At 37.1% G+C, this 17,246-nt stretch overlaps 1 pseudogene; it reads left to right on the plus strand.

Annotated features, from left to right (window-relative positions):
* Positions 1-400: 400 nt before the first annotated feature.
* Positions 401-15,579, plus strand: LOC149575452 (9-cis-epoxycarotenoid dioxygenase NCED1, chloroplastic pseudogene; annotated as a pseudogene).
* Positions 15,580-17,246: the final 1,667 nt, after the last annotated feature.

A 17,246-nucleotide genomic window follows, 5' to 3' on the forward strand; every position in this document is an offset into this window, starting at 1 on the left:
CATGGGATTTACTAAATGAGTTCATATTAATTTATAAGTAGGAGATAATTTCATGGGTCAATGAGTTTGACTTAAAATCACGCAGTGAAATCTTGATAGCGGTTGCACAAGGTCAGACGACCATTGCAGATGGAGAGGGCGTGGCAGTATCAAATTAGCTATTTAATTCTTAAAAATTTACAAAACAGTGAATTTATAATTTTAAATTAATATCAAATAATAATTTACTTTATCCAATCCGTCGGTTGGGTAGACGTGGAGCATTCCAACGCTGTCATTTAAGTGGTGACCTTAGGAGTGAGGGAGGAATAGGGGATTTGGGCCATTGTGAATGTAGACGCCGTCGAGAGAGGGAGGGAGAGTGTCGTCCACTTTGAAGCACTTCGTAGGTGGCATCTCCATGACTGGCGCAAAGTTGTCAGAAAGGACGAGTTTGGGGTCAACAAAAGGACAGAGTGGTTTTTCCAGGTATTTGTTGATGAAGTCGTCTGCTGGGTTGCAAAGTGAAGCCACCAAATTATGGCGAGCGTTCTTTGCAGTATTGTTCTGCGCACAACATCGTACAGGTAGTCTAGAATGGTGGCGGCCACCATGAGGAGCCACCAAAAGGCAGTAGGGCTCTGAAGATAAGAATGAAGTAGCTGGCTAGCATTTGGTGCCCATGGGTATAACAAGATTCTTGGAATCATTTGCATGAGATGAAGCAATGAGGAGAGATTTTAATGATGGGTGATGCCTATGGATCTCAATCGTTGCGTACACCTCTCCATTTAGGTTTCTTTAGGTACAAGGAAAAGCAAATTATACACGCATATGTGGTTATGATCAATAGAGGAGACGGCCCATAGTTGTAGAATATTGTTCAATCCAAACAGCCGCAACAAAAAAATCCCAATACCCCCAAAAAACAATATATACAAATAAAAAAATAAGAGCTTTGTTTTTAAAACAGAGAAAACAGAACCTTCTTGCAGCAACAATTCTTTTTATTCAAAAACTCATCGAAAATACTACATAATACATGTTTATATAATTGTCTACAATCACTATAGACTTCAAATCAAAATCTTGAGATTACTGAAACAAAACACAATCTAAACTAATTCATGTGTAGCATAACATATGCATGGTTGCATGATTTATTCCATAAACTACGGTGCATAACAATGATCCAAATAAAACTGAATGAAAACTACCGCAAGTCGAAACAATCATCGGTGGAGCAGGAGCTTAAACAAAATAACGAAGATGGAGTTGGAGTTTGGTGATCATGCATGCTCCATTGCAACCGCTTTTGTGAAGATGTTCGCTATTTGCTCTTTTTTGCTTGTATACTTCAATTCAACCATCTTCTGTTGCACCAAGTCTTTGATAAAATGTTGTTTCAGATCAAAATGCTTAGTCTTATTGTGATGAACTAGATTCTTGGCCAATTTGATTGTACTAATGTTGACACAAAAAATCACAATAGGCTGAATCTGTATCTCTCCAATTTCTTCAAGAAACTTTCTGAGCCATAATGCTTGTGTGCCAGCTGAAGTGACCACAACATATTTTACTTCTATAGAAAAGAGCAACCATACTTTGCTTCTTTGAATTCTATGTGATTAAACTGAAACTCAAAGAAAAGCAATTACTAAATATAGATTTTTGGTTATCCAAACTACCTCCCCAATCTGAATCACTAAAGCCAACAAGCTCAAATTTATTAGAAGAATAGTGAATGTTAAAATCTACTATACTTTTCACATACATCAAAATTCTCTTGGTTGCCTTCATATGTTCCTCTGATGGATTTTTCGTATACCTTGAAACTGATGAAACTGAATAAACAATATTAGGCCTTGTGTGAGTTAAAAACATCAAACTCCCAACAATGCTCCTATATGATGTCTCATCAATAATTTCATCACCATCATCTCTACATAATGCAACTCCATGAGAAATTGGAGTGTAAAGAGGTTTACAATCAGCCATATAAAAAAAATTTAACATATCCTTTGCATACTTTTCTTGACAAATAAAAATTTCATCTTTACCTTGATAAACCTCCATGCCAAGGAAATACTTCATGAGACCTAAATCTTTCATCTCAAACTTATTCATCATAGAAACTTTGAATTCATCTTTCATCTTTGAACAACTACCCATATATAGCAAGTCATCAACATACAAACTCACAATGAGAATATCATTACCTTCTTGTTTGTAGTAAAGGGTAGGTTCACTCTTACTTCTTTGAAAGTCATTATGTTGAAAAAAATCCATCAATTCTTGCATACCATGCACATAATGTTTGCTTGAGGCCATACAAAGCCTTCTTCAACTTGTAGACATGATCTTCTTTTATTTGAATTTCAAAACTTTGTGGTTGTCCCATATATACTTCTTCTTCTAAGCACTCATTCAAGAAGACACTTTTCATATACATATGATGAATACTCCATTTCTTTTTTGCTACAAGAGAGATTAGCATCTTAATAGTTTCTTGTTTTGCTATTGGTGCAAAAGTTTCTCCATAATTAATGCCATACCTTTGAGTGAAACCTTTAGTAACCAATCTTGCCTTGTATCTTTCAACACTCCCATCACTATTATACTTGGTCTTGTAGACTCATTTTGTGTCAATCTTCTTCTTCTCATGTGGAAACTCTACAAGCTCCCATGTCTCATTTATATGAATGGAATTTATCTCTTCATTCATTTCTTTGAAATGTCCCTTTCTTTGATTTTATATGATATTTCAAGCCTCAAATTAGATCTTTAAAATCAAACAACCAATATTTCAAAGATCCACCAATTTCTCAATAAACTCCAAATCGAGTATGCCAGAAATAGTGCCAAAAGCTTCATAGCTTCACCTATTATTAATAAATCTGAAAGTGGACATTTTTACATAAATTTGAGCAGCATAACAGCCTATAAAATGACATTTCTAGATCTGTATAACATGCACACAATAGCTCCCAAACGGAGGACAAAAACAATGCTCATCGGGCTCTCGAAAATAGCACAAAATAGTCCAGAATCACCACAAAAACTTAATAATCTATCACAGAAGTATAATCATATCCAAATACATATATTCATCTCTATTTTAATATTTAAAATTCTGATATACAGTAGCAACCCAAACTGATATGAAATACTCAACCGAAAACACCAAACTCTTACAAAAAATACATCCAAAAACTCACAAATCTGCACTGTTCAGCACAAAGGAAAACTCTGCATGAGCATGCACATGGAATGGCTTCAAACTCTTAACCTTAGCCTTCTTAGAAACTTGCAAACTCCCATTCTTGGGTCTCCTTCTTCACAGGTTTGGCAGCCTCTGAAGAACAACAAAGCAATGCGCAAAAATCAAGTTTTGGAATCCGCTCAAAATGCCTCCAAACCCCTTAAAAGAGGGCATAACCCTAACTCACATCCAAGAGGGGTTAATAAAATATATTTTAATAATAATCTTCATTTATTAGTCCATTATCTTCCAAAGATTATCCCCTTTTTTCAAAACTTTACCTTTTTGGGCCTGCCTGCCTTAGCAAAGATTATTATTTTTAATTATTTGAAAAGGGGACATGAAAAGTCCTCCCCTTCCAAATATTGCTTGTCCTCAAGCAATGGCTAAACAATAAACCAATCAATCCACCTGGATCCCAAATGTAGTCATGAACTATACTATTGTCAATTAACACAGGCTCCTGCAATATCCTCTGCAATATAACCAAGAGGAATCTATAATCAAACTGACAATTATAGCTCAACCAAACTCCAAAATCACAACTTCCACAGTCAAAAACCCATGAGACACAAATTCTTAGAACATCAAAATTCAAGTAAAGTGGACAAATCAAACTGCCAACACAGTAAATACCATCAATGCATCCCACTGGCCTATACGGAATGTACAATCCAACTCTGCAACAATTGTGAATGCTCCCAAATGAAATTGTACCAAGTATGGAGAATCCACACACTGTACAAATCCTGCACTCAACACAACTCTGCAAATCACTAGCCATTGTCTCATAACCATAACTCCCATGCACCCCTGATGGTGAAAAGCCATCACAAGATAAACAGCAAGAAATAGAACCCAAACCAAATTTATCTGCCATCAACTCCTCAGCACAAGGATCAAATGCTAACTGATGTACATACCCTACAATATAATGTTGATAAAAAAAACCAACCTCAGTCAATAGCTCACCATGAACAAGTGATACAACCCACTGTGACTGATCACCAGCCAAGTCAGGAGATGTCATAGCCAAAGGAGTAGAATCAATAATAACACCCACTAAAGAATCACTCCAAAACTCCTGCTCTAAGTCATGTATTATCAAGTTGTCAATTGCAAGACCTATCGCCATGTCGTACCCATCACAATTCTCATCTCGAGGCATCAAACTATCCCATAACTGATGATAAGCACTAGGAACCAAAGTACATCTATGTATCATCATCTCATCAACATGGTCATCAAAGGTGAATTGATGAGCATACCTCACAATGTAATGTCGATAGAATGCGCCAATCTCAATCAGTGGCTTAAACTACAATCCAGATGTAACTAACTGCAATTGATCACTAACCAAGTTGGAATTGACTACTACCTCTGAAGACATCACCAAGGGAGTAGTATTACTAGTAGGAACCATGCCAACTGTCGGCTCACCAACATCACACATGGTCTTTGATACATCATCTCTAGTCTTCGTGCCATAAGTACTAGAGGTCACCACCATGTCAGGAATACCACAACAATCTGTTGCAGCACCCAACTCAACTGAACCTGACTCTAGTGGGGAAAAACCCGATATGCCAATGTTAGTATCAAGGATGGATGCATCCCCATCTCCACTGTCTTTGACAATCTCAACCATGGAAATCCTCGAATCACCAGACACCATAGCTTGTGACTGTATAGAATCTGGTAAAGACTGTAGTTTCTCTAACTCCATGGTCACCTTAGCTAAATGAAACTGTGACTCCTTGAAAGCCAACTGTGTACTCTCAAGAATCTCATAAGTCACCTCAAGCTGCTGAGTGAGCTCACTCACCTCATCTTCCTTGGCCAATAATGCATCGTATGTTGTACTGCCCCACTCCATAAGATAATCTCTATCGGCTACCAACTGCATATAATCCTATATTAGAATCTGGATAGCCTCCCATAAAGAGTGGAACTCTGTCAAGGAAAGATAACTGCCTCCCTACTCATCACTAGTAGGAGAACCCAATCCATAAACTACTAACAACTGACGAGCAGCATCAAAATGCTGGCAAGCAATAGCAATGTCTCGCTCACTAACTCTCAACTGATTAGACACATGATGGCACTGGCTATACTGTCTCCTACAAACCTCCTCTGATGCACTGTCTAAAGGAGTATCCTCAAAGTTACTAGTCTCTAGAGTATTACCATCCATATCCTGTGAATCAACTCTAAAGCTCATATCAACATATGGAGTATCAAAAACTGTAGCACTGATGTCTAACTCCTCCATACCAAAAGAAACTACCAAGGAAACTAGGTCTTCAAAACTACCCATTGCACCCTCCTGGATGTCATCAATGCCATTATGATCCTTGGACTCATCTGTACACACTGCCAAATATGAAAGATCATCAACACATTCTAGCAAAAATGGTCAACTGGATATATGAACAAAGCCCAACACCGGTGTATAAAAACTAATACCAACATCAGATAAGCTGCTAGCACAAGAAAAGACAACACTGTGCAATCTACTAATCAAATCCATGATAGCACCCAAACAAACACTGCTACCAAAAAGTGTTAAAGATCTCCAGTCAACTGAATCCCAAATGCCAATATAACAATCTCGAGTCCATATCCGTAAACTAGAATCAGCTGGTAACTCAAGAAAACTCCTCACCTGAGTAATATGACCAATACCAACTAACTCCACATACTTGTCATTATCAGATAATGAAGTCACAATACTGTCTTTGTTCACTTTCAACTGGCTGGACAAATCATGTGAAGTACTACTAGCCTCAACCTCATGTGACGAAGCATATAACTGTGCCTGGTACTCTTTCTCAGCAAAGTCATGAATGCTCAATGTCTGCTCATCTCTACTAGGTATCTCACCATCATGCACAACAACATCCTCATAATCATCATTTGAACCCACTATGCTGTAGTCACGGTCTGTTGTAACTAGACCATCCTGAATACCTGTGACATCACCCTTTGATGACTTGTATACAATTGTCTCAATTTGAGTATCAAGTTGACCATTACTATCAATCTGCATAATATCCTTTCTCACTACCTCCTGTGGCGGAGTAGAATCTGAGACCTCTGCCTGGCTATAAGCTAGTTTCTCAAGCTCCTCATGCAAGTTCTTGGTAATTGTGTCATCTGCCCTGTGAGAAAATCTACCAAATAGAAATCTAGTCAACTTATCCACCTTAGCTGGGTCAGACAACATGTCATTCATCATACGGTGGTGCTCAACCAACTGTTTAGACATGTCATGGCTTATTTTCTTAAGTTTATCTCGAATGTCTAAATAACCATCCTTTCTACTGTTCTGACTCTAGGTATCAATTGTCCAAGATCGTGTCCTCTGAAACTCTGTACTATATCTGTCCATTCTAGATAAATTAGAGTGTAACCCCAATAAGTTATAACTTCTTCAAACACCAAGAACTAACATGCAAATGATTAGAAGTAGCATGCAACCATAGATTTTGACATGCAGCTGATTAGAAGCAACATGCAACCACCAAATTCACCAAGAACTAACATGCAAATTATTAAAAGTAGCATGCAACCATAGATTTTGACATGTAGCTGATTAGAAGCAACATGCAACCACCAAATTCACCAAGAACTAACATGAAAATGATTAGAATTAGCATGCAACTATAAATTTTGACATGCAAGATTTGGGTAATTGTCAAAACTGACATGCAAACTTCTACAAACCCTCAGGCTGACAAGATCATAGCTCTGATACCACTAAAATGTCCCTTTCTCTAATTTTATATGATATTTCAAGCCTCAAATTAGATCTTTAAAATCAAACAACCAATATTTCAAAGATCCACCAATTTCTCAATAAACCCCAAATCGAGTATGCCAGAAATAGTGCCAAAAGCTTCACAGCTTCACCTATTATTAATAAATCTAAAAGTGGAAATTTTTACAGAAATTTGAGCAGCATAACAGCCTATAAAATGAAATTTCTAGATCTGTATAACATGCACACAATAGCTCCCAAACGGAGGACAAAAACAATGCTCATCGGGCTCCCTAAAATAGCACAAAATAGCTCGAAATCACCACAAAAACTTAATAATCTATCACAGAAGTATAATCATATCCAAATACATATATTAAGCTCTATTTTAATATTTAAAAGTCTGATATAAAGCAGCAACCCAAACTGATATGAAACACTCAACCGGAAACACCAAACTCTTACAAAAAAATACACCCGAAAACTCACAAATCTGCACTGTTCAGCACAAAGGAAAACTCTACATGAGCATGCACATGGAATGGCTTCAAAATCCCATCCTTAGAATTCCTAAAAACTTGCAAACTCTTGTTCTTGGGTCTCTTTCTTCACAGGTTTGGCAGCCTCTGAAGAACAACAAAGCAATGCGCAAAAATCAAGTTCTAAAATCTGCCCAAAATGCCTCCAAACCCCTTAAAAGAGGGCATAACCCTAACTCATGTCCAATAGGGGTTAATAAAACATATTTTAATAATAATCTTCATTTATTAGTCCATTAGCTTCCAAAGATTATCCCCTTTTTCCAAAACTTCACCTTTTTGGGCCTGCCTGCCTTAGCAAAGATTATTATTTTTAATTATTTGAAAAGGGCACATGACATTCTTGCATCCAAACCTCATTAGCACATGTATCTTCAAAATATGATGGCTCAAAATAAGCTTTAGCAAGTAATACAAAATTTACTATCTCATCTATTGGATCTTCTCCATGCGCTTGATTTTGACACCTCTCATAGATATCACTCAATATTCTTACCTTTCTTGGAGAACTTAAGAATGGACTTTCTCTTGAAATTGGTGAGGGGCTACTTGGTGGGCTTGGTGATCTTTAAATAGATCCATTAGCTAGCTACTTATTATCATTGTCAACAATAATATCATCATCCAAAACTGATTTTGACTTTTCAAAATGGCCTTTTTGATTACCATAAACTCCCCCTTCATAAAAAATCACATCTCTTGAAATAAAAATCTTATTAGTAATAGGATTGAATAATCTGTAAGCCTTTCTTTCCTCACTATAATTCACAAAAATGCACAATTCACTTTTAGCATCTAACTTTTGCCTATTTTGATCAGGAATACAAACATAAGACAAACAACCAAAAAAATTTAAATGATTTACATTAGGCTTTTTCTCATGCCATGCTTCATATGGAGTCATCTTGTCAAGGGCACTTGTAGGACTCCTGTTGAGAATATATACCATTGTAACAATTGAAACAACCCAATAAGAATTGTTCAAACCCTTGGTTTGTAACATGCTCCTTGCAATTTCTACCACATTATGATTCTTCCTTTCAACCACTCCATTTTGTTGAGGTGCATGTGCAGTTGTGAGTTTCCTTTTGATCCCTTTCATCTCACAAAAATTCTAAAAAATCTTTAGAGAAAAACTCTCCTCCACGATCTATTCTCAAACATCTGATTACTTTCCCTTTTTCATTCTCTACATGAGCTTTAAACCTCTTGAATGTATCAAAGGCTTCATCTTTAGTCTTCAAAAAATAAACTCAACACATGCATGAGTAATCATCAATAAAAGTAATAAAATATGATGACTTGCCCAAGCTTTGTGTTTTCATAGGACCACATTTGTGTAAATGAATAAACTGAAGTGGGTATCGGGCCCTCCATGCATTGCCTTTTGGAAATGATTCCCTTGCATGCTTCCCCTTTGCACACCCTTCATAAATCTTCTTATGCTCTTCAACCTTAGGAAATCCAAGAACCAATGCATTTAATGATGAAACCTTCCCTTCAAGTGCATTATCCCCTAATTTCAATACCTCAAGATTATTCATTGTGTGACATATATTTGGTATTGTCCATTTTAAATTATTCTAAATGTGCAATGCCACATTGAGTTGAAATAAGATTAGGCAAATCTCCTATGATATTACATTGGCCTATAGCTAAAATGGAAAGTTGAAATTTGGGGATGGTGGATGGTGTATGCACCTAAAATGGTCACCTAGACTATGACCCCCAATTCTTTAATTTATCAATTTCTTGAATCAATGCATTGCAATATTTTATTTAATCAATTCAAATCATTTTCCTTGATCAAATTGAAATTAATTCATTTAATTTAATATTTCCTAAGGTTTGATCATCTTATTCTAAGTCTTATTTAATTAAAAGAAATTTTTTATTTTAATTAAATAAAATAACACCTATTTAATTAAATAAAATCTCCACTTAAATCTCTCCTTATGATGAAAAAAAAAGAAATAAATTCAATATAAATAAATAAATACATCTACACTTAAATGAACATATTTCTTAGTGTGATCCCTTAATTCCTCCTTTCACTTTTTTGTCAAACACTCCTATTTTCTCATTGGTGGAAATTTTTCTCATGTGGATCAAGCCTTATTATCCCATATTGGTTGTGAGAAGCCTCCCATCTTCACAATTGACTATATAAGAAGCCCTCTCCTTCTCATTTCATAAGAAGAAGGATATATGTTAGTTTCTATAGAGAAAGATTTTATTGTTATGCTACAAGTTTGGAGAGTGATTTTGGAGGAGTTTGAGCATTAACATTTGGATATTGGAGCTAAATTACAGCTTCTTTCTTCTTATTTTCTTCTCTCATGCATCTATGGCTTCCATCATTATGCTTCATCCTTGCAATTTCATATTAGCTTAGAGTCATATTTGCTTCATATATTAGTATTGCATTTTTATTTCCTTTCATAGATTATATTTCCTTTCTTGTATTGCTTTCCATTTTTATATTTTAGATTAGTTTGCATCTTCATTTGCATGCATATTTGATGATCATGGAGACTAGCACTCTTGCTTTTCCTCTTTGAATCTCTCATTTTATGGTGTACTTGCATGGGAAAAAACAAGGTCAAAGTGAGGGCCTCCATTAAAAACCCTTGCACTCTATGAATAAAGAGCTATGGATCACCATTTGAGATCTCATTCATTAGCAATCTTGGATATGATGATTCATAGAAGTGTGTCATTATTTTAGCACTCAAATGGGTTGACTTTGATGGTCAACTTATTATTTGACAGATCCAAAGAAACAAGTTTTGGGAAATTAGTCAAAATAAAAAATGAGAAAGTTTCATTTAACTTGTTATTGGACAAAAAGTTTTGACAATTTGCACAACTTAGCAAAGGATGTAGGTATTGGCCCACTGAAACTGTTACGATCTAGAGAGAGGTCACTCAAGGATGAGAGATTCCTAAATCAGATGGACTGGTGCCATTAAATTTTTTTGAATGATGAAGGAGATCCTAGAACTTGGAGAGGCCACACAAAGAGGAGGGAAGGGAACCATCCAAATTGTGAGAGGAAAGATGAAGGTATGACAAAGAAAGAGGTCCACCAAAGGCAGGGATGTTACCTCTTAATGAGGGATCTGGACTAGCTAGTGTTTGGATTGGATCTTGAGGGATCTTGCAGAACTGTTATTGTAATTGCTATTGTATTTGGCTGAAACTAAGAAGGGCTTATAGCTTGAAACATTGCATGTAATTATTTATTTTATGAATAAAGAGTTGTGATTTGGTATCAGATCTTGCATTTTTGTTGTGTTTCCATTGTGTGGTTATTTGTTGGGAGCTAGGACATCTCATCTAGGGATTCTTCTACCTTGCACTGCATCAATCTCATGAGTATGAATCCTGCCAGTATGAGGAACTCGATTTTAGATAAAGACACTAGACCAAAGAACATTTTAAAATAAATATGACAATTTCTTTTTACCATATATTTCACAATGGAAGAATTAAGATTACCCAATAATAAGCTCATATTTGACTATTCCTTTACATATCTGTGATCATTAGAGTCCATGAGAGTACATTTCTTTTAGGTATTCTATTAAACTACTCATGAATAGAAATAAAAAAATTGATAGTCAACATACCTATAGCAATCTAGCTTCTCTAATACTCTTCATTCCATAACAATGACAATTTGAGGATCATGGGAAACTATAATTGAATGAAGGTTACATTCTTATATAATTGAATAAAGGCAATAGTTTAAGAGTTTCATTTCATCTACCAACTCTCATGTGATTCTTCTTTTGGAGATAATGATTTGAAAAGGATGATTTAATAATATATCCTTATATCTTTATCTCTAATGTGGTCTTTGAGCTACATATTTAAATCCTTCTAATTTGGTGATAGACAATGTTATTAAGGTTGCATCAATTTCACCACTTGAGTTTTTTTATTGTTCTTTGCCACTTAGTCTTTCATATCTAGTAAAATGGTTGTTCTCTTTTGTTGTTCAAAGATGTTGGAGGCATTTTATTGTTGGATTGTGTGGTTTTTATTTAATTTTTCTTTATAGCTTTTCCATTCTTTGGATCTTTCTGTTATTACATGCAACTGTGACTATTTTCTTGGGCTATCAGCCTTTGGAAAAAGACCACATAAAGTTTAGCATGGCAATTTTGTTGGTGGCTAATTAATAAAAATCCTCATACCAATGATTACTTGGGCATTTTTTCCTATTTTCCTAACAAGCTTTTGTTGGAAGTGTCTACAACTCTCATCAATCAATCATTTGTCTCAAACACCAGTTAGCATTGCCTATTTAATGGCTTCTCTTTTACTTTGTGATTTGTGATTAGGATTGTAATTCTAAAAAATGTGTCTTCTAGTTGTTGGCCATTTTGGTGGTTCATTGCTTGGAAATGTGATAGGTGGCTATAATAGTCTCTTGGTTGAAATCTGCAACATAGATAAATTTTATTTTTTATATTTAGAGAAGTGATTGAATCTAGAGAAAGTTGTCTTATTCCAAACTACCATTGCCTACTTTGCTACATCAATTCCCTATTAACATTCATTTGATAAATTGCATAGAACAATATGTTTCAAATATCCAATTCTTGAATTCTACATTTAATTGAGAGCTTACAGTTATTTTACACCAAAAGAGTTGGATCTTTATGGATTCAAGGAAATATGTGGAAGAGAATTGATAAGAAGAAAATGCCCAAACCCAAGAATTAAATGTCTGGTAGGGTCTAAAATATTTACACCAAAATAGTTGGATCTTTGTGGATTCAAGGAAATATGTGGAAGAGAATTGACAAGAACAAAATGCCCAAATCCAAGAATTAAATGTCTGACATGGTCTAAAAATATTTAGATATATTTTTTTACAATAATCTGTAACTTGTATATTAGGAAAAGTCATATATTTTGAATGCACACTTTCCTCTATGTATGCATGTGCATTCACTTAAACACACTTAAATTTCTATTCTCTATAAATACAAAATTAGTTATCGATGCTTGAAAGTAGACTCAAAACATTGTTTATTTGTGCTGCATAGATTAAATTCTCTTTTAAGTAGAACCAGTCACTGAAATGACGGGTTGATTTCATCTCTTTTCTTATAGGGCAAACGTATTTGTAAAGCAACAAACTTGTAGTTTACTATGCAATACCTCCAAAAGATAGGACATCAATTTCCATCTCAAAGTATGTTCCACACAATATCACCACAAATATGAATACCAATATTTAAGTCTCTAGTAAGTTTATTGCCTATAAAGAATGCAAATTCATAAAGATGAAACGCTTAGCTAAGTTTCAAGAAGTAGTGAATTAAGAACGAATTTAAGTCAAAAATCAGAATCGAGATTGTGGCATTAAAAATTAACATAACTCTTGAACTTATGGAGTGTAAGTACTAATAATTATAGCAATTTTGAGATTATAGACATGTAGATAGAGAGAGGAAGCGAGCTTACCTAAACAATGTGAAAAGATGCATGAACCCAATAATGTTTTAGGTAACACAAAATTGAAAAAAGTAGCACAAACTTTTTGATACGCAATAATAATAATAAATCATTCATTCAAAGGAACACATTAAAAACGATAACTGTGATAATGGGTAAAACATATTTGCGGCAAATCCAAAGTTTGAAGAAGTATATACAACAATTTTTGATGGAATTTCTTGATCATGCAACCACTCCACAATGGGCCCTCTCCCGTATTGATGAGAACCACCAGTCTTCCAAATGCGTGCACAATTTGCTCTTGCCTGTACCTAAAGAAACCAAAATGGAGCGGTGTACGCAACGATTGAGATCCACAGGCGTCGCCCATCATTAGAGTATCTCCCCGCTGCTTCGTCTCATCTCATGCAAAGGGTTCCAAGAAGCTTGTTATACCCATCGACACCAAATGCTCGCCTGCTTCATTCCTAACTTCAGAGCCGCCCTACTCCCTTCTGGCGGCTCCTAATGGCGGCCGCCGTCATTCTCGACTAGTTGTACGTTGTTGCGCGCAGAACAATGCTGCAAGGAATGCCAGCAAGAATCTGGCGGCGTCGCTGTGCAATGCGGCGGACGACTTCATCGACAAGTACCTGGAAAAACCGCTTCGCTCCTCGGTAGACCCCAAAGTCGTCCTCTCCGGCAACTTTGCGCCCGTCACGGAGACGCCGCCGATGGAGTGCTTAAAAGTGGACGGCACTCTCCCTCCCTGTATCGACGGCGTCTACATTCGCAACGGCCCAAACCCCCTGTTTCCTCCTCGCCCCGGACAAGGCCACCACTTAAATGACGGCGACGGAATGCCCCACGCCCTCTCCATCCGCGACGGCCGCCCGACCTTCTCCACCCTAGAACATCACACACTAAGGAAAGAATTAAGATTGGAAAAAAAAGTCAACTTTGACTATTTAATACTTTTCGTATAAGAATTAAGCTTAATGTGTGATGTTTAAACCGTTCCTTTCTGCAGCCGCTTCGTGCACACCGACAAACTCATGCAAGAACTCACGGCGGGACGTTCTCTCTTCCCACGTGTTTTCGCCGGCTTCCTCGGCCTCGCGGGGATGGCCAGAGGAGCACTCGCCGCCGCCAGGGGAGCGCTGGGGCTGATCGACCACTCCTACGCCTCCGGACTCGCCAACAAATTCCTCGCCCTCGCCGAATCCGGCATGCCTTACGCCTTCCTTCTGTCCCCCACCGCCGACATTCACAACCTCGGCAGGCACGATTTCGGCGGCGCGCTCAGTCACGGAATGACTGCGCACCCCAAGATCGACCCCTCCACGGGGGAGCTCTTCGCATCGAGGTGCTCTTTCGCGCCGCCGTTTCTCAACTTCTTCAGAGTCGGCGCCGACGGGGATAAGCAGCCGGACGTTCCCATTCGCTCCATGCGCCGCCCTGTGTTCGTCCACGATTTCGCCATCACATCCAACTACGCCATTATTCCGGATTCTCAGATCGTCGTAGATCTGATGCACATGATTTTAGCGAACGGGTCGCCGATTGTGTGCGACAAAGAGAAGGTGCCCCGATTGGGCGTTTTGCCACGCTACGCAGTCGATGATTCTCAGATGCGCTGGTTCGACGTGCCGAGATTGAATATAATCCACACTGTGAATGCCTGGCAAGACGGCGCCGACGATCTCGTCCTGATTGCGACGAACTCGGAGCCCGTGGATTGCATTCTGGAGCACAATCATTTGCCGCAGACGACTGTGGAAATGATTAGGATTAGCTTGGGGACAGGATCGGTTTCGAGAAACCGGCTGTCTTCGAATACAAAACTGGAGTTTGGGGTGATAAATCCTCGCTACTTGACGAAGAAGAACAGGTACGCTTATGTGGCCATCGGCGCGCCGTTCCCTAAAGCTCGCGGTTTTGCTAAGCTGGATTTCGAGAGAGAGGGAGGGGAATGTATTGTTGCTTCCAGGATCTTTGGAGATGATTGTTTTGGCGGCGAAGGGTGTTTTGTGGCGCGGAGTGATGAAGAGGAGGACGATGGATACATTGTTGGATTTGTTCATGATGAGAGGGCGGGATTGTCAAAGCTTCTTGTGATGGATGCTCAATCGCCCACTTTGGAAATTGTGGCGTCTGTGAAGCTCCCTGCTAGAGTTGTTGGGTGATGCGACGCGCTTACCTGCCCACAGGTGGTTAATTATGTGGTGTTCCATGTTCACTAACAGTCATGGCTTTTGGTGCAACGGCAAATGGGCCCAACAATTGGTATCAAAGCCTAGTTTTGGCCTGGTCATGGGTTCAAATCTCTCCGGTGCCTTCCCGACCCGCGTAAGCACCTGGTATGCGCGTCGAGGGAGAGATTGTTGGGTGATGCGACGCGCTCCCCTGCCCACAGGTGGTTAATTATGTGGTGTTCCATGTTCACTAACAGTCATGGCAAATGGGCCCAACAAGAGTTCCCTATGGTTTTTATGGCCTCTTTGTCAGCCAAGAATTCGCATTTTAATATTGGAGTTTGTAACCGATGCTTTCTTTAGTACAAAGGAATGTTATATTGGTATTAAGTACCTATGCAATTTATTCACTTGAATTTGAGCTTGTGACTCCATATCAGCTCATGTTCTTGAGATAATTCAATGCTAATGGCACAAGACACTTGGAGGGTAAGCCATGCCTAAAGATTTTTTTCTCATATTGTGTTAAGATTTTAACTGTTATCTCCCAACTTCAAATTCAAGTTAGAAATATTTATATTTCTGGTAAAAGGTTGGATTCTTAATTAAAAGTAACTCTTCAGTCATTAAGATTCAATCCACACGTTAAAGGCGCGGATTCAACCCAAAAAAAACCTGGATTGCAATCTATAGATGGCAAAGATAAATGCTTGTGGAAGATACACAGCAATCAGTGGGATGATTTATCCACGTGAAGATTCTTTACGCTATCGCATCCGAACATCTGTTATAATTGCTGAAATGACCACCTTAATAGTATTTTGTTGTTTTATGGGAAGTCCTCCAAGCAAGGAAACTTTGAACCAATAAATCTGTGAAAACAACCTTTTGATATTGATGTGTGTGGAGGAAATAAGATTATCTTCTATAATATAAACTATTAATTGGATTTCAACAAGGTGCGATGGTTACGCTGATAGGAAGATATATTCGGATAATATATTTAAAGGGCGTGGATAAATTAGAGTGTTTTAATAGATTTCAGATGGCAACATTTCTATCTGCGAGATAAGATGGAGTATAAATGTTTTAAATTGAACAAAAAGTGAATCTTTGAAATTAGAGACATATTTTAAAGCTTGGGCCTATCAATGTTCTAGACGATTTACTAAGGACAAATACCTCACAAAACTATCATTATTGCAACAAACAAGTATTAAACATTTCTAACCAGCTCCATGTGGAAGTTAAGTTCGAATGTTTAAGTAGTGGAGGAGACACAAGCTTATTCGTAATGTCTATCAAACTCAAAATTGGGTAGGATGAAGTAACAAAACAATCAAAAAATGACACAACCTTTAACTCAATTTGCAGTTGGATGGCAATCAAGAGGTAAAATTAAAACTAACAGAAATGCTAGCAAATTCACTTCAAGTTTGAATTAAATTAAGAATGATTTCATTGAAATCCATCAAACTGAATTGTCTAATGGACAATAAACAAGCAACACGAATGTAATACATTTTTTCAAAGGTATTGGTACAAAGACACTTTCACTAACATATCATATTTTTAAAAATTGGAGGCTTAAATATATCGTGAATATTATAATCATGTCAATAGTTGAAATCTTGATTTGGTTTAACCTTGGTTATGTTTCCTCTTAGATCTATTTAATCAATTACTACACGATGGCATTGTGGTATCGAGAGAGAAAGAGATAGGGAGGATTTATTATGTAATATATATCATTATTAAATATTTATGTAATTAAATATGGTATCTTATGTAATATTGTATGTGTGTGTGTGTGTGTGTGTATTTCATAGTTTGATAGTAATATAGATATTATAATATATTGTATAAATTGATATATTATATAATTTAATAATTAATTTTTCATGCATCGGATATCAAATCAAAATATGATACTCAACACATCTACACAAACCTATAGACTTAGGATTGCCTCATGATTGTTATTGGATTTGGCCTAGGAATTCCAAACCTATAAAGTCAATCCAAAAAGCATGTTTATGAGATTTCCTCACATTTCC

This window comes from Cupressus sempervirens, chromosome 2, assembly GCF_028749045.1.
Source record: "Cupressus sempervirens isolate cs-2001-9-10 chromosome 2, ASM2874904v1, whole genome shotgun sequence".
NCBI classification, from domain to species: Eukaryota; Viridiplantae; Streptophyta; class Pinopsida; order Cupressales; family Cupressaceae; genus Cupressus; species Cupressus sempervirens.